The 20,709-nt window shown below is 45.9% G+C and overlaps 1 pseudogene across 1 annotated transcript in view; it reads right to left on the bottom strand.

Annotated features, from left to right (window-relative positions):
- LOC147672971 (sulfotransferase 6B1-like) overlaps nucleotides 1-20,709 on the bottom strand; it is a 232,054-nt pseudogene that overhangs the window by 127,818 nt on the left and 83,527 nt on the right. The window contains exon 3 of the transcript XR_015303468.1: nucleotides 20,419-20,508. The product of XR_015303468.1 is annotated as a sulfotransferase 6B1-like (transcript). The remainder of the gene's footprint in view (nucleotides 1-20,418; nucleotides 20,509-20,709) is intronic.

Here is a 20,709-nt window from a genome sequence, read left to right as displayed (position 1 = left end):
GAGTGGGAATAGGAAATTATACCCCCCGCTATCCAACCCTTTCCCTATTTTTGCAATTGTTGGAGAGGGAATAGTAATGTTATCCCCTCCACTATCCAACACTTTCCCTACTGTTGCACTCTGTGGAGTGGGAATAGTAAATGATTCCCCTCCGCTATCCAACACTTTCCATACTGTTGCACTTGCTGGAGTTGGAAAAGTAAATGTTTCCCTTCCGCTATCCAACACTTTCCCTAATGTTGAATTTGTTGGAGTGGGGATAGTAATTTTAGCCCCTATGCTATCCAACACTTTCCCTGCTGTTCCACTCTGTGGAGTGGGAATAGTAAATTATTCCCCTCCGCTATCCAACATTTTCCCTACTGTTGCACTTGCTTCAGTGGGAATAGTGAATTATTCCCCTCCGCTATCCAATGCTTTTCCTACTTTTGCTATCTCTGGAGTGGGAATAGTAATTTTATCCCCTCCACTATCCAATACTTTACCCTACTGTTGTACTTGTTGGAGTGTGAATAGTAGTTTTATCCCCTACGCTATCCAACACTTTCCTTACTGTTGCAGTTGCCGGAGTGGGAATAGTAAATTATTCCCCTCTGCTATCTAGCACTTTCCCTACTGTTGCACTTGCTGAAGTGGGAATAGTAAATTTTTCCTCTCCGCTATCCAACACTTTCCCTACTATTGCATTCCTTGGATTTGGAATAGTAATTTTATGCCCTACACTATCCAGTATTTTCATACTGTTTTAGTAAATGTAGTGTAAAATGTTGTTTTAAAAATAAATATTTTTTTAAATATTTTACTTTATATATATATATATATATATATATATATATAAATAAAGAAACTGCAACTAAATCAAGGCGAGTGCGGCGAGTTATTGGTACTTCATATATATATATATATATATATATATATATATATATATATATATATATATCCTTTCACGAAACAGTTTGTAACCGACGCGCTCAAAATCACGGGTGCAATTTCCAGGACCAGACCAAGTCCTGTGAAAATCTTTCAACAGCAAACTTTGAAGAAATTGCACTCCTAAACACGAGGCTTTTCGTTTTTGAAGCGTTTTTATTCCAGTGGAACAGCCACCATCACCCACCAACGTTTCAAACAAAAAAAGTTGAAAAACCGCGAGAAAGAACATTTTTTGTTCGATACGTTGGTGGGTGATGGTGGCTGTTCCAATGGAATAAAAATGCTTCAAAAAACGAAAAGCCTCGTGTTTAGGAGTGCAATTTTTTCAAAGTTTGCTGTTGAAAAAAAAAATATATATATATATGTATCATTTATTGTTATATTTATCTTACATATTTAAGAATATATATATATGTATTTATAATTGTTATTATGTTTGTAACATTTTATAGTTTAATAAAATAATAATTAATTATTATTATGAAGTAAATATATATGTAATTTTTTTATATATGCATGTTTAATTTATTTTTATACTACATTTAATATTTATAAAATGTTTTAATTTTTAAATAATTCTAACTAAGTTTTTATTAATTATATTTATTATTTAATTTATTCCAGATTAATTTTAGGACATTTAAAAAAACGATATTTTGAACAACGATATTTTGGTTTGGATATTGTTGATGGTGTGGTGAATTCCAGGTGTGACTGGCGACTGCCTGGTGTTTTGGAGCTCGCTGGGTTCTTCATTTCTCAACTGTGGGCTTCTGGATCCCACAAACGATATGCTTCAGCATGGCGTTGATGGGTCAGTTGGTGTGAATCATAACGTGTTGATTCAGTGTGATTGATTTCCTTCCCTCTCTAGCAGCTGATGGTATGGCGTATAAGCCGGTGAGTGCCTTCAGGCTTAGCAATCTGCTACATAACATTATTGATATAACCCCGGGAGTTAGTTGTTGATTGCGCTGCAGAAACCCTTTGGTCCATGTCGGTATGGCAAGTTAACCCTCTTGCAGGGCCCAAACCATAATTTTTAATACATAAAAGTCACCCATAAGATAGGCCCTGGACTGCCCAGTAGCAGGGTGCAGTGTATTTGAAATTTTAAGTTTTACATGTCCTAGTAGTGAAAAACACTTGCGTTTGCTTTTCACTACTACGAGTCCTATCTCTCCCATGGGATAACATTGGGATGACCTACTTAAATTTGTATAAGTGTAATTTCCAATTTGGAAGATATTGAACCTCCAAGTTTGGTGTCTCTGAAATCACGATTTAAAATCAAAACTTATGGTGAAGTCGGATTTCAAAATATAATTCTTAAATGTCACTTTAAAAAAGTTCGCATTTTTCTTACTTTAGCCATTTGGTGCCTGCTGCCTGTCTTTGAATACACGTTTAGGGTGGTTGACAGCTGGGCTTTGTGCATTCCCTCTAGACAGCTACACACAAAGGAAGCTTAGAGGTGACTTGATGAGCAATCCACATCCCGATGGGCAATCCTGGGCAGGATAGTAGAGAGATGCTGGAAACAGCCTCATATTTACACCTGCATAGGCTATGTCCTGTCCCCACACAAAGGGCTGCATTCCCCCCTGTAGTGAGTCCGGAGCCAGGGGAGGGACTCCATGGCTGGCATCCTGATTGAAGTCTCAGGGACATAAAAGACTTCCAATCATCCTGCTCCTGCACCTGGACTCTGCCATCTGTGAGTCTGCCCTGTCAAGAGGAGCCACTTCAGTCCTAGACCCTTGGAAGTGAGCCTAAGGTGGACGGATGCATCCTCTAGTACGTGAGCAGAATCGATGTAATGGCGCTGTTAAAGAAACAGAATCAGTGCATCGCCTTTAGAACCAGCGCATCGCCTTTGGAACTCTGCTTCATAACCAAGGCATTGCCACCACAGTGTGGAGAAGATTGATGCATCGCCTCAACTGCGTGTAGAAACCTGGCATTTGACTTCGGAACCACCGCATCTCAGAACCAGCGTATCACCCTCGCAAGCAACGCATATCCTCCATTGAATGTGGAGAAAATTGACGCATTAGCCCAACTGCGCAGGGGTAAACACCAAAAGCATCGCTCAGCTGCGTACCGCTTCTTTGTCGATGCAACCAGGATTAAGTTACTATTGTTCAGCTGTCCTCCCTGAATCCCTGGATCCGGCCCATGCTCCATCACGGTTGGCCAGAACTCTTGACTATGTCCTGGTCTGCTGCGAGCAGATATTCTATTTAAGCGCTTATTGATTCTTAGCTCTATTTTACAGTTTATTCTTTAAAATTCATATCTCAAATTCTATTGATTGGATTTTTGTCATTTTGGTCTTATTTTATTTATGAAATTAAGCTTCTTTTTCTAACCTGGTTTGGAGTCTTTTTGTGATATTATCACTGTGTTACTGTTTGAAGTGTTGCATAAATACTGTACACATTCCCTCTTAAACTAAGCCTGACTTCCCTGTGCCAAGCTGCCGGGGTGAGCACAGGTTCATTTAGGGTGTGTTTGTGATTTACCCTGATGAGGATTGCGCTTCCTGCTTGGTCAGGGTGCACACCTCTGCCAACCAGAAACCCAATTTCTAACAACAATGCACTCTAGACAGGACTTGCAGATTTATGTGATTTTGTGGATGCAGCATTTTCCGCATAACTATGGGCATGCTATAGTTGCCACATAATCCATCACCTGCTGCATAATCTACAGATTTGAACAAAAATGTAATAAAAACACTGTGACAACTGCCTTCCAAAGATTGATTGGTCACCCTTTCTGTTGCTTATTGCTGTATTTGGGTGTTAAACAGGTACTAATGAGGTCCGACCTTTTTATTGATACTGTTAATATGTGTAAAATTGACAAACTAATGTGGTAATACTATCACAAAATGTGCGGCATTATGCAGAAAAATTTACCTTTTCTTCCTGAATAATTTACTAAACCCTGTCATATAATTTGTCCCTCCTCTGCCGCATAATTCCTGTTGCCCTGATTATGGGTAAATATTTTTTTTCTTTAAATGATCTCACAGCAAAGAATCTGAAAAGACAATTAAATGATGAAGCAGTGGAGTGATGAAACAGGTGCAAGCAGGTCACTTAAAAGGGTGTTTGCAATTTTGAAAGCTGTTATGCAAGAGTTACTGGCAAAGATGATCAAAATTGCATAATGACCCATTCTACAAGTGGAATTTAACTATCGTATGTTCCGATCTTGTGCGAGCAGATATTCGATTTAACAGTGTATTGATTACAAAGCGCTGTTTCACAGTTTATTCTTAAAAATTCATATCTCAACTTCTATTGATTGCATGTTTGTTGCTTTGGTCTTCTTTTATTTATAAAGTTAAGCTCAATTTTTCTAACATGGTTTGGAGTATCTGTGTTGTGCTGTCACTGTGTTACTGTTTGAAGTGTTGCACAAACACTGTACCCATTTCATCTGAAGTTAAGCCTGACTGCTCTGTGCCAAGCTACCAAGGGGTGAGCACAGGTTCATTTAGGGTGCGTTTGTGACTTACCCTGACTATGACTGTGGTTCTTGATTTGATTTGATTTGATTTAAAATTATTTCTATAGCGCACGTATACCATCTTGCTTGGTCAGGGTGCATACCTCCGCCAACCAGAAACCCAATTTCTAACAACAGTACATTATGGGCAGGACTAGTGGAGGTATGCAATTTTATGGTTGCAGCATTTTCTGCATAACTATGGACATGCTATATTTGCCACATAATCCTTCACCTGCACATAATCTACAGATGGTAACAAAAATGGCTCAAAACGCCGTTACAACTGCCTTTCAAAGGTTGATTGGTCACCCTTTCTGTTGGTTTTTGCTGTATATGGGTGTGAAGCAGGAACTAATGAGGTCAGACCGTAGCCCTGATACAGTTAATAGGTGTAAAAATGACAAATTAATGTGGTAATATTATCACATAATGTGCCGCATTAGGCTGAATAATTGACCATTTCTTCCTGAATCATTTTCTAAACCCTGCCGTATAATTTGTCCCTCCTCCGCCGCATTATTCCAGTTGACCTGATTATATGAAAACCTTTTTTTCCTTTAAATGTTCTCATAGCAAAGAAACTGAAAAGACAACTAAATGGTGAAGCAATGGAGTGATAAAAGAGGAGCAAGCAGGAGACTCCAAGGGCGTTTGCTATTTTGAAAGCTGTTCTGCAAGAGTTACTGGCAAAGATGGTCAAATTTGTGTAATAACCCCTCCTACACGCTGAATTTAATTTCCGTATGTTTTTTCTTGGCCGAGAAGTATGCTCCTTTGACAGAAAGCCAATCATCACCTGCAGGGGGTGCAAGGACTGCACTCCTGTGGCTGGGGGAGAGGGGTCTCCTTTTCAGGGTCCCCTACAGCCAAAGGCTAACGAGTATCTGAGATATATGGCAACTCATGGGCCTCTCTTCACCTCTGCAGGGGGCCCCATCATTTTGTCAGACTCAGGGCCCCCTTGGCCCCTCAGTGGCCCCTGCTGTGGTATGAAGAGCTCAGTGCGCCTGTGTCCCCAGGCGAGGAAGCGGCCTCTCTCACGTGCTGTTTGCGCCTGAATGAGGACCCGGATGTAGATCAGATGACAGCTATGGGCGTGGCTTCAGGGGGGTGGGGTGTGACACCCCCCTAATAAATGTATAATTTAATAAATAGTTGGCTACAGGATCTTTCAGTCGGGTATGGTAGGAGTCTGTCGGATTTCACCAGGGATTATTAAATACTCACTCAGACAAAAACACACACTCTCTCCCCCTCCGTTCGAAGGTCTTAAAGCAGGGTTATTTGACAAAATACTGTGGGGCAGATTTACTACTTCTGGCGCATCTCTGCTAATGAGCAGGGATGCGCCAGAAGAGTTGCGATGCATCTGCCCACCCGTGCGCCACCACTGATGTGTCGCGTTTACAATGCAGCGCACGGTCAGATGTGTGTCGCATCCCCGTCGGAAAGGCGGCGCATTGCTGGAGCAAGGCTCGGGGTGCCCTATCCCTAACATGCTGCGTCAATCCTTACCCCTGCTTCAAGCGGGCGCAGGGTTTTCACGCAGCATGTCCTTAAAAGTGACTGAGGGAAATCTTGTAGATTTCACTCAGCCACTTTTAGGAGGCGTTCCTGCGCCAGAACACCCCACCCCTGTGCAGGAACACCTACATGTGGCGCAGGGCCTTACAACGTGACGCATCTCCCAGATGCGTCACGTTGTAAATACCCCGCAGCATGGCGCTGGCTCTGCGCTGCATCACAAAAGTGATGCAATGGCGGCGTAAAAGATGCGCAAGGGGCTTGTAAATCTGCCCCGGAGTTTTAAGTACCCCTCGCAACCCGCACTCCTTTCCTTTTCCGTTAGCCCTTAAGCCCCCCACCCCTCATGCTCTGCGTCTCATATACGAATTAACGTGATTGTCAGGGAAGCTGCACGGGTTTGTAAAGTCAAAGCCCACAACATGGTACTAGTTTCGCTGAGTTTACGCGTGAGCGAGGCCAGCTATCGGCATGCGCAAAAGAGGAGGCAGAGACAGGGGGCATGTTTCAAACTCCTGCACGCTACTGCACGTGGGCGGGGCTCTCCCATTTTTGTTTATTCACTCATGTCTTCTAATGGGGGGTGCGTCAGTGTGAAGTCACTTGTGAAGTTACGGTCGACTGCCCAAAGCAGTCCCGCACTAGAACCCAGTCTCCTAGGTAGAGGTCTGATTCCTTCTCTCTCCTGGTTTGTGAAAGTTGAAGAAAATAATGTACATAGACAGCATTCATTCCCCTTCTTCTCCCACTCCTCTCTCTCTCTGTGAGCACCATGAATACCGTAGACCATTGACCATATCACTCTGCCAGTAAGAGCCCATACCCCTATACATATGTACAGCCATTCTAGGCACCATGGCCTATTTACCCATTGGAACCCCCGGCTTCCCTCCTGCGCATATCCTAAACCCCCTCTCTTATGCGTAAGCCATGAAACCCTCTCCCCCTGTGCGACCCCGCTGCGAAAGGCGACTCTCCTGCTTGACCCGCACAAAACCCCCCATTCCCCCTTGAAGAAGCATCCTTCGCCTTGGCTGACGTAGCCCTCCCCAGCTGCACCTGGCTGCCCCCGCTCTCTCATGTACTGGTCATCAGATCTCTCTCTCTCTCTCTCTCTCTCTCTCTCTCTGTGTGACTCTGTCCCTGTGTCCACCCTGGCTACCCCTCCCTTCTCCTCACATGGGCAAGTCATAAACCCTCTTCTTCTGCAAGGCCCTGTCCTTGAGAGTCACGGCCGCGCCTGACCAACACCTCCTTCCCTTCCATGAATGCCCCTCTGTTGACAAGCCTTCCCTCCGCGCTCGATTGTCCACGCGGCATGAATACCACTCCTTTGATGACCCCTTCCCCCGAGTCCGGCTGACCACACATGTCCGAGGCCATCGCCTGAGCCAGGAGATACCATTTACTGCCCTTATTGTATGAAGTCACTCCTCTTCAAAGGATCCTCTATTGGTCTTAGCCACCCCACCCCCTGGGCTATGATCAGGCGTACACATCCTACGAAACACTCAGCTGCGTGATTGCCCTCCCCTCTTATCAGCAGGTCAAGGGTCCCCATTGTGAATGTATGTGGGGTAGGATCACCACGAGGATTATAGGGATGTCTTTCTTTTGCGTCATACTGTCCTGATTGTGTTATCAAGTGTTCTGTAAGGTATAAAAGCAAGAGTCTCAGCTCACTTGTTAGAGCACCTCCCGAAAGACACTGTGTTTCGTGTACGAAATGACTGGCTCTCCTCATGAGAATTAAACTCTGTTCTTGATTCCTGCTTCCAGCGCCCGTCTCTTTATTTGGAAATTATTCAACATGGGAACTAAGAGGCGGTTTGCGCCAGCGGCCTGGGCATCGATAGGATTATGGGCTCATTTTCCACAATTGGCGTCCCAACGCGGGGTCCATCAGTGACATAGGGTCCGATAAGAGAGATCCAGACGAAGAAGTGAACATCTAAATGATCGGGGTATGCCTGCCTTGAGAGGGCCCTCGCCCGGCTGCCGATCGAAAGAACTTCACCAATTCTGAACTGACCTCTCTTGAGTGACCTATTGTCCTGACTGGAATCCCATAGGAATGCTACATGGAGTAAGAGAACGATCGGGCGCTGGAGGAGGGAGTCGAAGAACTATCCGTATGGTCCGGTCCGGGTAAGATTAAGTAGGGTGTTTTTACGCCTGATTGGTAGGGTGGCTCTATCCACCTGATTGATTGATTTTTTGTATTGGAATCGGTATTTGTATACTGATATTGTTGGTATTGGTTCATTTAGCTTTGAAGGCTACTTGACATATTGGTTCTCTTCTGAGAACGAGACATTCTCTGTTTGCAAACAGCGGCGAATAGGAACGTCGTCCCTCTTTGCAGATAGAGAAGGGTAGGTAATGCAGACTTTTTGTCCCCGTTGTAATTCGTCATGCCTACTTTTCTCCCCACTGGATTGTTTGAAGTCGATTAATAATCGATTGTTGTTCTTTGAGATCTTCCCTGTCTACAAACTGAGACGAGTAGAAATATTCTGTCTTCCTTTTTGGATAGCGAAGGGCAGGTAATGCAGACATTTGTCCCCGTTGTAATCCGTCATGCCTGTTTTTCTCCCCACTGATTGGTTGGTTGCCTGGACATTGTTGTTCCAGGAATTGTTTCGTTTGAGGTATTTTCTGCCTGCAAACAACATGGAATAGAAATATTCTATCTAGTCTTTGCAAGTAGTAAAGGGTAGGTTATGCCCCTTTGTGAATTCGTCAGTCCTACCCACTCCCCACTGTTTGGTTATTTCGGGGGTAGCTCGCATGGTCCGCCCAGGAGACTACCCTTATGGAGGACATATGCTCCCCGCTCATGGGCCATTTAGTGGAAGTAGACCATCTGGTCCGTCCAGGAGGCTACCCTAGTAAATGGAAGTACATCGCTCGGTCTGTCCAGGATGATACCCTAATGAAGGAATATATGTTCCCCTTTTGATCGATAATCTCGTTCCACCCCGGACCATTTATTGGAGGGAACTCGTCTGGTCCGTCCAGAAGTACCCCCTAGTGAAAAGGACACATAAAAAATATGAAGTGATCACCGTTCCCTACTAATAGAAAGCTTTAGCTCGAAACACGCTAAGGAAGAGAAAGAAAAATAGAAAAGGAAATCAGGCTAAGTCAGTAACCCCCTGATGAGCTTTTGACTTCACTAAAAATAAGAAACATTAGAAATAGTTCATAATAAGAAATATAAAATGGCGAAAGGTTTGGCAGCAAAAATAGCCACGAGGTAGCTAGGCTTCACTGCCTGTTCCTGCTCCCAACATGCCTGCCTCATTGCCCGCCACGCCCAAATAACGGTCACATGAAATAGAAACAATCCAATAGGTACCTACCCCCATTCCGGAAGCTCCCGAAGTGCAACAGGTTCGCGGTTACGCCCATCCGGAAGGCGAGGCCTCGAGGCACGAGGGGCTCGCCTAGCCACGGTCAGGAGGAGATGATGTTGGGCAGGCGGTCCAAAGAATGACAGAGACCTCTCCTTCTCTCCTCTTCTGCTGCCCTGCAGGCCACGGGGGGGGGGCTGTCTTGCCTCAGCCACCGACCACCCCCCCCCCCCTTCTGTCTCTCGCCTGGTCCGACCCACGAAGAAGGCCGAAGCCAAAAGCGAGAATGGCGGCGCTTCCAAGTAGTGCCGCCACATGTCGACGCCTGGACAGTTCCAGGTAGTCCCGCCACATGTCAAGAGAAAAGGGGGGGCTGTCTTGCCTCAGCCGCCGACCACCCCCCCATCTTCAATAGCCAGCACGGCCAATATCCAAGCGACGGAGCCGAGGAACGGCGCGGGGTCGCTGGAAGGGGGAGGTGACGCGAACGAGCCTCCCCCACCTCCCTCCAGGTGGAGGCTTCCAGCGACACCCCAATGCTCTTACTTAAAGAGGGTCAACATCAAAAAGCGGTCTTCTGCCCAGGACGGGCACACGCTCCATGCCTTCTCTCCTCGACCTTGAAGATTCTATGAGAGCCGGGGGGGCACCCCGATCCCTCCTCATGGGCGCCCCCGCCCCCTCACTGGGAACCACGACATCGGTGCAACTCCTGCCGGCACCAGCCTCGGATTGGAAATGGCTAAAATGCAGCCACGGCACAGACTTGTTCAGTTCCGGAGGAACACCAGGATGACCCGGTAGGAAAATTGTTGCCGCCCTTCCCACTCTTTAACTCATGGTCCATATTGTTAGACTGTTAACCACATAGCACAAAACTTTTTGAACTGCCAACGGAAGGTTCTGGGCCAACCATGCAAGACTAGAGACATTCTGACTATGCTGGAACTCGCCTGACCCCTCCCAAAATGGCGCCGACACAAAATGAGACGTTTTGAATAAACTTTGTTGCACCCTGATTGCGCAGCTTGTTGTCCCGAGATCTATATGCAGTTTTTGGATAATGAAAGTAGATATGAAGGATGTTGAGTATGTGCTTGGATAATGAACTGACTTAGGGTGGGTACTGATTATGATTTGGAAAATGAATTGGTGTAATTTAGATAAAGAATGAGTATTGGATAATGAATTTATGAATTAATTAAAACTGAATTCTTGACATGCATCATGCTTGCTCTGTAAGAAAATTTTAATACGATTTTATTGCACTGCTGCACTTTATGCAATGAACTGCCACCAATTTCGTTTATTAAAAGTATTTTGAAAAAGAAAGCATGGTTGTAGCAGTTGCATTAATGAGTTTTGGATGCCCTACTACTGTGAGCGAAGAATAAGTATGATGAAGGATGTAGATCAAAAGGGATCAGATATTTAGCAGCTACATTATGTATCGCAGGCAGCCAGGAAAAGTGTTTTAGACACCCTTAAAACGACACCACAGAAATGCCACCTGGCCGTCACCCTTGCACCCGACAGAGAGGGTTACGACCGAGTAACTCATGTAGATATGTAGATCGTCAATGATCATCTATCTGACATTACTGGTCCCTCTAGGCTTAAACGCCGAGATGGTAAAGAAATGCAGTACGCGGAGATAGGTCGAGTAGGTGGTAGGTAAAAACATTTTTAGACTACTACATGCTGATGTACTTTGAATGCTGCCCCCCCCACCCCTTCTTTTCCCTCCCTTCTGCAGGTCACGTCAGAACGTCGGCTGAAGTGTGGAAGAGCGACGGTCGGACCACCGACGAAAAAGGGAAAGAGGGAATATGTGTGTAGTCGTTATAACGATAAGTTTTTTAAAAGACGTAGGCTTAACATGACTGTTCCTCCTTAGGACATAGCGACTGAGAGGATGGACTGACATAGAAACTGGACAGGTACTGAATGACGAAAAATTGACTAGAAATGACGTGTTAAATAATGTAACTGGACGTTTGACTAGGTAGGGAAAGGACAAAGAAAAATTATACGGGTAAGGGTTGCCACGGCACCACCCGTCTAGGAAGTTAGAAATGTTGCTGATGTTCAAAATGCACTACCCCCTTTCTCACACTCTTATAGATATAGCCAAGCTGTCCGACTGTTCTCCCGATCAATACTTGCCGTCGCCTCAGCCTGGAGAACTTCCCACCAAAGGAGGGAACAGAAAAATGGTTTAAGATCCAACCATGGGTAACTAGCACGACCAGGTTAATTACTGATCGACCAACCGAGGTGTGAGTATTGGTAATTGGGAACGCTCGCAGGCGTGACAAGCGAGAAGGGAAAGGGGGGAAGGGTAGAAAGAGCTAAGCACGTAGATAAATAGGATAGTAAAGATACGTAGGATATATATAAAAACAGATCTTGTAGGCTAACAACTGTTTCCTGTCTTGTCGTGAATGTCTTGTATATGTGTAATACATGTGCCGTCTTCCCTGTCTGAGTTTGTGTGTGTGTAATGTACGAATTTATGTCTTCCCTCTGTCTGTATCTGCGTGTTACCTGACCTTTGCTGTTCCGTGTTGTGAGCGCACTAAATGACCTATTTTCGTACACGTCTCTCTCTCTGTCTCTCTCTCTCTCCACCCCCTTATCTCTCTCTCTACATGTCATACGTGTACCGAATGGCTCGTTTAGATTGCGGACGACTCTCACTCTCTATGAGAGTCTCCCTATTTTCTCTCCCTCTTTTTGGTAAAACTGTACCCCACCGGTACCAGTCTGATTTGATACATATTGAACGCGAAGGTGTTCAGCGAAATTGACCGAAAACTAAAATGACTGTATCTCGCCATATTACTGCCTCTCCTTTCTGCAAAATGAATGAACTTGAATTGGCTGAGAAGGAAAGGACAGGTAAGACGACTAAAGTCCCCCAAATCTGGCCATTTATAGGGGAACTGTATGTCAATGGCACCTTATGTCTGTTCTTCAGAGACGAACGCCAACGTCTAGATTGACCCCCAATGCCCAGATTGCCCCACCCCCCTTTTTGCACCGAAGCGTAAGCGCCCGAAGCATCCCCGCCCCATTTAGATAGAACCCAGTTGCTGTCCCGGATATAAACATGATGACCATGAGTAGCTGTTGACCCTCAAGAAAATCTTGTTTTACCTGACTGTCGATGATGGCACCCCCGCCCTGTCTGAAAATGTTAGCCAGTCCTGAAGGGAAATGCTCCGTAATGTTGAATATGATGTAACGCACAGTTGATGGGAATCTCATTTATCCTCACTTGAGTTATAAACAGGACAATGAATAAACCTGCCATAAACTCAGTAGGAATGCTGACACATGCACTGCTTGGTAATAGGACCTCTGACTGTGACCAATGAGCGTATCTCCCAAATGCGTAGAATTGAGGGAGGAATTCACATGCGTAGATATCTTCTTCTGCCATTTCTCTAAAACCTTGTCTTGTACCTATTCAAAGATTCACGATCACCGAAGGAGATGGGTCAGATGTGACGTACAGCCTGACTGCGGATCTTGGGACTCGTGTGACCTCGACCAAAGGTGGAGCCGCAGAGCAACAGGATACGGGACGAGACCGCAATTTCAACGTGGAAAATGAAAAACGATGGGCCGCCTCGAAGCCCCCCCCGCCTGCTAACCCACGTGTGCCTGGAGTCTCCGTCCCCCTTCTTTGGGCCCGATGGATGGGCCTGCCTGCTTGTTATCCTTTGCTCCCTTGGTCCCTTTTGCGTGTCCCAGGAACTCTGACGCAACTCCGCCCTCTCACCTATCGACTATTTGAACCACACTCACCCTCCTTTCCACGTGACTTTTTGCCAAGGGAAAGAACCGCATTCCACTGGGAATAGGGTGCTGCCATAGAACTATGGGTGCCGAGCATAAGGCGCCACCAACCGGATTGTTTAGGGAACAGGACTGTGGTCTAACAGCAGAGGACTGACCGCACCCTGCAACGCGAAAGGATAGGACTGAGCTGGACCTATAGCTCCACCGCCGGTGCTCAACAGCGCCAACGAAAGTACACGGACTAGAGCCTACCAGTGATGGCTCAATGATAAAAAGACACTGTGACGAAGAAATCTTGTGTATTGAACTGAATTCCGCTCTCAACTACCTGGTCAAAACTGTTCATTGGTCACATTTTTAAGTTAGAAAGATTTATGCTATGTAGTGCGTTTTTTTTATTGTCAGGAACACAACGAAAATGCAATTTCCTATGTGCTGCACTCTGCCCATCACCTCGACTGTCTATGATTGAACACCAAATGTTAGTATCGACAAAATGCTAATCCATCAACGATGCCTGTCTACCTGTAATCCCATCAATTGCAAAAATGACTGCTGTTATGTAAAAAGGGGCGGCTGTGAAAGTTGAAGAAAATAATGTACATAGACAGCATTCATTCCCCTTCTTCTCCCACTCCTCTCTCTCTCTGTGAGCACCATGAATACCGTAGACCATTGACCATATCACTCTGCCAGTAAGAGCCCATACCCCTATACATATGTACAGCCATTCTAGGCACCATGGCCTATTTACCCATTGGAACCCCCGGCTTCCCTCCTGCGCATATCCTAAACCCCCTCTCTTATGCGTAAGCCATGAAACCCTCTCCCCCTGTGCGACCCCGCTGCGAAAGGCGACTCTCCTGCTTGACCCGCACAAAACCCCCCATTCCCCCTTGAAGAAGCATCCTTCGCCTTGGCTGACGTAGCCCTCCCCAGCTGCACCTGGCTGCCCCCGCTCTCTCATGTACTGGTCATCAGATCTCTCTCTCTCTCTCTCTCTCTCTCTCTGTGTGACTCTGTCCCTGTGTCCACCCTGGCTACCCCTCCCTTCTCCTCACATGGGCAAGTCATAAACCCTCTTCTTCTGCAAGGCCCTGTCCTTGAGAGTCACGGCCGCGCCTGACCAACACCTCCTTCCCTTCCATGAATGCCCCTCTGTTGACAAGCCTTCCCTCCGCGCTCGATTGTCCACGCGGCATGAATACCACTCCTTTGATGACCCCTTCCCCCGAGTCCGGCTGACCACACATGTCCGAGGCCATCGCCTGAGCCAGGAGATACCATTTACTGCCCTTATTGTATGAAGTCACTCCTCTTCAAAGGATCCTCTATTGGTCTTAGCCACCCCACCCCCTGGGCTATGATCAGGCGTACACATCCTACGAAACACTCAGCTGCGTGATTGCCCTCCCCTCTTATCAGCAGGTCAAGGGTCCCCATTGTGAATGTATGTGGGGTAGGATCACCACGAGGATTATAGGGATGTCTTTCTTTTGCGTCATACTGTCCTGATTGTGTTATCAAGTGTTCTGTAAGGTATAAAAGCAAGAGTCTCAGCTCACTTGTTAGAGCACCTCCCGAAAGACACTGTGTTTCGTGTCCGAAATGACTGGCTCTCCTCATGAGAATTAAACTCTGTTCTTGATTCCTGCTTCCAGCGCCCGTCTCTTTATTTGGTAATTATTCAACATGGGAACTAAGAGGCGGTTTGCGCCAGCGGCCTGGGCATCGATAGGATTATGGGCTCATTTTCCACAGGTTATGGTGGCATTTTTGTTGTTTGCGGCTCTACTCTGCGCGTGGCTTCCACATGTAGAAGTTCGGGGATCCATCCTCCCACATGCAGGGTGCTGTCTCTCACTGCCCTTCCATACAAGATGTTGATGGCAGTGCCGGCTGGTATTTGAAGTCGGAGGGGGGCGGGACGTAGTGGTGGGGGGGATGAAATAAAAAGACACACTTACCTGTCTGCCACTGCCACCCGCTGTCGCCGCCGCCTCCTCTCAGTCCTCCTCCCCGCTTCCATGGCAGGAAGCAGGATGCACCCGGCTCCCAGCCTCCTGATAGCCAATCACAATGCTGCAATGCAGTGTTGTGATTGGTCTGAGCACCGTTGATCGGCTCTCAGCCAGAGAATGGGTAGCTGGGTATGTTCTCCTGCATGGAGAACATGCAAAGTGTGCATTAGTGTTTGGCTGGCACCAGAGGGCAGCTCAAACTTTCATGCGCACTTTAGAGAGTGCAAACCACTCCTTACCTGCTCTGTCAGCAGAGCGGCCTTGCCCGCAAAGCTGCAACAACAAGGAAAATGATTAGCGAAGGAGCGGCCAAGGGTTGACCTTTTGGGTGGTACGGTGAGGGGTATGCAATATATCTTCTGGTGTATTGCGACACTCTCTGCTTTAGCCCATGTCAATAGAGAGTGCCCCCAGGCTAGCACATGCGGGGGCTCAGGATCTCTCCATCTCTCAGTGATCAACCTTTTAGCTACTGCGAGCCGAATTCTAGGAAGCAAGAGGTTACTTTGTGCTTTTTACTTCTGCTATGAAGGTGTAGGATGTAAGTCTCCCATTCGAATGGAATGTCGCATTCTGGGCAGGTAGCATCGATACGATAAAAATATCTATTGATCTTGGCTGGGGTGAGGTATGCTCTCTGTGTAAAATAATACTGAATCTAGCGCAAGCTCATGTTTCGGGGAATGTGCATGGGGCTCTCTAATACCGCCGCCCAATCAGGATCAGTTAATTGGCAATTTAGGTCCCCCTCCCAACAGAGCCTCAGTGGTGTAAATGTGAGCTGCAGTGTGTTGCCTAAGGGAAGCGGTGAACCACTGTGTGGAGTGACCACCGAGACCCATCACATGCAGGTACTCAGTGATGGAAGAAACTACAGACGCCTCAGAGGAGACCCTCCCAATGCATTCAGAGACACCATTATGGCCCTGGTAGAATCAGCAGAAGGAAGCAAGCACATCGCGAAACAGGAGGCTGATTTTCTTTGAACCAAAAAGGCCAAGGTACATTACTTCTACACAGAGCCTAAAATACATAAAGAGACAAGACCTCCCCTGCACGGCCCATCGTGTCCGGGATAAATTCCCTTCTAGCCTTCTAGGACCCTCGTCACGGTTCTGCAAACTTTTTTCGGAATCTCTTAGTGCAGAAGTCCTCTACCTACATCAAAGACACTAAACACTTACTCAATCTCATCATAGACATGAGCTTTGACCCTACTTCCCAAATTCTGGTGGGATTAGACATCAAAAGCCTTTACACTAGTCTTCCTCAAGACGAGACACTGAGGGTCCTCCATGATATGTTAATAGACACCACCTGAGAATATACGACCACCAGAGAGTTCATTCTACAATGCGCCACACTAGCTCTGAAGGAGAACTACTACGAATTCGAAGGTGAGTTCTTCCTTCAGACAAACGGAACGTCCATGGGCAGCATTTTTGCCCCGAGCTTGGCTGGCCTCTATGTGTATCACTTTGAGAAACTACACATCCTACCAGCCACAAATCCATACACCAACAATATCAAATTCTGACGTCTTTATATTTACAACATTCTTATGGTCTGGACAGGATCACAAGATTCTCTAGCCTTCTTCCTCATCTGGCTCAATGAGCGTGACCCCTACCTATGCTTCACCAGCAGTGCGAGTGCCCACAGCTTAGCCTTTCTGGAACTCACTATTGAGCCTAAAGCAGGCCTTCTTCAGACTACCACATATTACAAAGCAACTGCAAGGAATTCATTACTAAAGTTTGAGAGTTTCCACCCCCGTCCTCGCAGAGAAAACCTCCCATTCGGTCAGTTCCTCCGCATACGGAGGAATCGTAGGCTGACCACGGATTATACGCAAAAATTGGCACATCCTAAAGACAGGGACCTCTACCTGGGACCAACCTCTTTTTGCCTATAAAAAGGCAGGCAGCCTCAAAGACCGCTTGGTCTCTACCCGCCCGTAGAAACACCAGATTCCTGTCACCAACACGGTGCTTAATGCCTGGAGACTCTCTAATGTAGTCAGACACTATCCATGCTGTGATTGCAGTGTCTGTCATTTGACACGAGCAACAAAACACTGGATCTTGAGCAAGGCAAAATCTGGCACCAGAGGAAACAGACTAATTGTAATTCGACCGATGTTGTTTACCTTATTGAGTCCCCATGCAGACTCCCCTACATCGTAATAACTACTCACAAGGTGAGGACCAGGATAGTAGAACACCGCAGCACCAACCGGTGCAAAAAGAACACCAGAAAAATGACAGACAATTTCATTCAGAGATGACACACTCCAAATGACATAAAATGGACAGTCATAGAACAAATCGAATGTCACAACATTACCAATGACAAACATCTGCTCCAAAAGGAACAACAGTGGATATACCGCCTTTCCACCCATAAAGAGGGATTAAACGACAACATTCCGTGGAACAGCCTGAACAACTGAACCTCTACACTGACAGCAAACATAACGCTCAGTCACCTTTTTTTTAATCTTTTCCCTCCTCTTTAAAATCCTCAAGCTTCTACACTCAGCATGAACATGCCTCCTTCAGGTACCCTGTGCCTCACAAACCACAAGATTGAGTCCAGAGGCTGCAGCGAACCATCCCCCTAATATCGAGTGGTGAAACAACTTGGGCATCACCGCCCTTACCAGGGTCCACACCTAGTGCTTTTACCATGGGGATCATGCTTTTATGTCAGCCCCCACTATCGGGACAGATAGAGTCCCCTCACACCCATGAGGACCATACGGCGCTTTTCCATGCCTACATCCAACGCATGCGTTCCCCTTAACCCAACAAGGGGATATGACATGCGTCTCACCAGCAAGAAACTACATTTCCTCAGTCTTTCTTCACTGTTTATAGACACAATACGATTGATGCCCTAATATATTCATCAGGTGCTATCACTCACACATAGTTAATCTGTCTACATTACTGGTCGCTCTTTAAGATAATGGTATTTCAGGGCCACCACTGTTGCCATACACATACAGATGCGTGCTCGTCTTTTGTGTTTTCTTCCTTTTGTCCACAGATGCTACTCACATTCAGCTTCTGATCGCGTAGACTTGCGAATATGGAAGCATATTTAAACATCACCATGGCCAATGGCCAGCATCGACGAAGTTCCGAAGCAGGCCCCAACAGGTTTGAACAGTGGGTCGCAGACTTTGGCAAAGTAAGGCCTAGATGTATCATGCATCAAAAATTCGCAAATTAAGGAATCGCAAAAATTTACGATTCCTTATTTTGCCATAGAATTTAAGGAATCGCAATTTTGCGATTCCTTAAATGCTATGTATGTAGCATTTTTCATTTGCGAATTTTGTTTAAGAAATCGCAAATTACCACCAACTTGTAGTTGATGGTAATTTGCGAATTCTTTTAAAAATGCACAATTTGGCATTTTTGAAAGTGGCATGTGACACACACACATGCCCATAGGGCCTGTATGTGCGCCATATGCACACATATGTACATTTCAGGGGTGCAGCAAGGTGTCCTTGAGACACCCCTGCACCCTTGAAATTATTATCAATTTGCCTCCTGGCCCATAGGAATGAATGGGAAATTATTCCTTTATTGCGAATTCGCAATTTGCGAATTCGCAATTTTGAATTCGCAATTAAGGAAGATTAAGAAATCGCCAAAAAATAGCGATTTTTACATACCTGCCATTTTGTGATTTCTAAATAGCGATTCCTTAAAAATCGCTATTTAGAAATCGCAAAGGGGTATGTTGATACATCTACCCCCTAAGTGAGGTGTGCCAGGGGGGTTTCTTCCCTAACAGTTTCCGACAGAGGAGACCTTCTCACGCAGTCAGACTACCGCATCATTGAAGTTTGCCATGTCTCTTTCTTTCTTTCCCGAGAACACACACAGTGTGTGACTAAAGGTTGGGCCCCTCCCGGAACTCATGGGGCTTTTCTCCATAATTACCAGTGTTTTCAGCACTACTGTTTCTAGACAGGATATCGCATTTACTCAATTGATTTCTCCGCACAGTAGCACATAATCTAAAGCATTTTTTAAGTTTCACCTACCATCCACCGTCATGTTCCATTTTCACTATCGCTCTTTACTCGCATAGAACAGGGACACAACGGAGTCGAGTCACATAAACCTTATGTGCCATTTTGAAGCTCACTCTATTTTGTGTTTGTTTGTAAGTCTTGTTGTTTTTTTCTTAACAGGAACCAAACCGGTAGAGGAAACCATCCTCTTACACATACCACACCTTAGCAAGACAGAAAGGTCCAGGATTCCAAGGTTTAAACAACGCTTTGATAAGCTACTTTTGTAGGTAGTTGGAGACACACTCAAAGCTCTGGACCTCTTGAGCTTCATAAAGGGAGACAAGTTTCACTATCAAATATTAAAGATGTCTCACTGCAATCTGAAGTAGTTCTGGCCTTTGTATGACGACTTTTAAGAACGGATATTAATCCAAACAAGTATCTATTGATCTCTCAATGAGTACACACTCTCCATCTTTTAAACATACCACACCTTAGCGAGTGCGCCACATAGCTGTTTTTTTCATTCTTTTAGACAACCACTTTAACTTTCACCCACATATGGTCCTGATGAAAGCCAGTTTAACATGAGCCTGGCTGAAACATGTTGACCGCACAGGATATGGGACTCCTTAATCACCTCCACTCATATCCGCCGCCTTGTTTTTAAATACTGCCAAGGGCCCACTAATAAAATAGTCTTGTGGATATCTGGGAGCCGTAAGACAGTTTTTTAAACCTACACTCTTTTCACCATCACAGCACATTCACGAACCAAAACCCGCTCTGCTGTAGTCAGGCATCAAAGCACACCCAAGATGCACTCGTTGGCTTGGGTGGGACCAGATGATGAAGCATGCCACCAACTAGGTTGGTGGGTGAGGGGCTTCATCAAAAACAAATATTTTTCCTACTCATGAACAAACACTAGGAGCTACTACCTACTAGCTAGTTCCCATTTATTCTTACATATTAACCAGTGGAAGTGAACAAGCCCCTTTTCTTCTCTCTCCCGCTTGATACTGGTACAATCTAGCACATGACAAGGGTTGAATCTGGCCATGTGCGACCTAGAATAAACCAACGCTTATCTGGCCCATTGTTCTGGATATCACAGTAAAATCATTCTGATGCAAAACATTTATGACGCTGAGCAGAGATTATTAAATATCTCTCACCCTTGGAAGTTAAGAACTCACCATCTGAGATCAGCGCTTACCTTCACTTTGCTCACCTCCATGGACCTGGGGATGTTGTCTCGGTGCAGATGCGTCGTCAGGACTCTTCGAGGAGGGATCTGGTCCAAAGTCTGGAAGAGAAGAAGTGGCCAATGACATGTCTGACATGGCTGAGGGCTGGACCCCTCAGTGGCCCCTCATTACCAGCTCGTCACAGCTGCAGGTCACAAGGCAAGCACACAAGGAGCTGAGCTGGCAAGATGGCTCAGTGAGCTGAAGGCTTCCTGCTTACATCTGCACATCACCACTTTCAACCTTGACCAAGACAACTC

Source organism: Lissotriton vulgaris (genome assembly GCF_964263255.1).
Source record: "Lissotriton vulgaris chromosome 7 unlocalized genomic scaffold, aLisVul1.2 SUPER_7_unloc_1, whole genome shotgun sequence".
NCBI classification, from domain to species: domain Eukaryota; kingdom Metazoa; phylum Chordata; class Amphibia; order Caudata; family Salamandridae; genus Lissotriton; species Lissotriton vulgaris.
This window is presented reverse-complemented; position numbering and strand designations above follow the sequence as displayed.